The following is a 226-nucleotide window of genomic DNA, read 5'->3' as shown; positions in this document are numbered from 1 at the left end:
GGCAACAACAGCTGCCCCATCAGAGGCACCTACAACAGCCAGAACTGAAGCACCAACAGCTGCCCCAACAGAGGCACCAACAGCTGCCCCAATAGAGGCGCCAACAGCTGCCCCAACGGAGGCGCCAACAGCTGCCCCAACACCTGCCACATCAGAGGCACCTACAACAGCCCCAACTGAAGAACCAACAGCTACCCCAACAGAGGTGCCAACACCTGCCCCAATA

This window comes from Vombatus ursinus, unplaced genomic scaffold, assembly GCF_900497805.2.
Source record: "Vombatus ursinus unplaced genomic scaffold, bare-nosed wombat genome assembly UNPS02004686.1, whole genome shotgun sequence".
In the NCBI taxonomy this organism is placed as follows: Eukaryota; Metazoa; Chordata; class Mammalia; order Diprotodontia; family Vombatidae; genus Vombatus; species Vombatus ursinus.
The sequence above is the reverse complement of the archived record's forward strand: the minus strand, read 5'-3'. Positions refer to the sequence as shown.